The sequence below is a fragment of the Cornus florida genome, unplaced genomic scaffold (assembly GCF_030987335.1).
Source record: "Cornus florida cultivar Cherokee Brave unplaced genomic scaffold, ASM3098733v1 CherokeeBrave_3.0.0_Hap2_Chr10, whole genome shotgun sequence".
In the NCBI taxonomy this organism is placed as follows: Eukaryota; Viridiplantae; Streptophyta; class Magnoliopsida; order Cornales; family Cornaceae; genus Cornus; species Cornus florida.
In genome coordinates, this window is record NW_026775580.1 from 61,916,012 (window position 1) to 61,916,902 (window position 891).

Genomic DNA, 891 nt, shown 5'->3' on the forward strand with positions numbered 1-891 from the left:
AAAAATTGATCAAACCTTTGAGACAAAGACTTCATTTCGGCAGCTATTTCATTTGAATGTTTGACTTAATGTAAGCCTACACTCTTCCTACCTTGTGAATTTCTACCATTCTTGGATGATAGTGTTCTATGTAAAGAATTTTCACTCATGCTTTCATAGAGACACCACACGTCATCCTCATGCCTATCAATGTATGAGCCACCCATGGAAGCATCAACCATACCCTTATAGTTGTCCGATAAGCTCTCAAAGAAATATTGAACTAATTGCCATTTAGGCATGTCATGATGTGGACACTTCCTAAGCAATTCATTGAAGCATTCCCATGCCTCATGAAATGTTTCTCCATCCCCATGTGAAAATTCTCGAATTGAGGTTCTCATGGCATTGGTCTTAGAAACCGGATAGTAATTCTTCAAGAACTCTTGTTGCATTTCCACCCAAGAAGTGATTGAAAAAGGCCTAAGATTGTTAAACCAATAATTTGCCTTGTCTTTTAAGGTGAATGGAAAAAGTTTGAGTCTTAAAACCTCTTCCGGCATGTCCGTATATTTTACAGTGGAACATACTTCAAGAAACTCATCCAAATGCTTGTAAGGTTCTTCACTAGGAAGTCCATGAAAGTTAGGAAGCATTTGAATAGTTTGTGCTTTAATTTCATAATGATGTGCTCTAAATGGTGGCAATTGAATGCATGTGGGTGCATTGTATTCATTAGGCACATAGTGATCTCTTAAAGCAAGAGGTGGCTTAGCTACTTGAGGTGCAACATGAACACCTTGGTTATGAATTCCTTGATTAATGACGGGAGGTTGTGGAGCATACATTGGCCTTGGCATTCCATACGGAACTTGGCCTTATTGTTGTGGTGGTTGGATGAATGGCCTTGGC

General features: G+C 39.1%; 1 pseudogene; it reads left to right on the plus strand.

The window, feature by feature from the left end:
* Positions 1-279: 279 nt before the first annotated feature.
* On the plus strand, positions 280-378 carry LOC132280449 (small nucleolar RNA R71; annotated as a pseudogene).
* Positions 379-891: the final 513 nt, after the last annotated feature.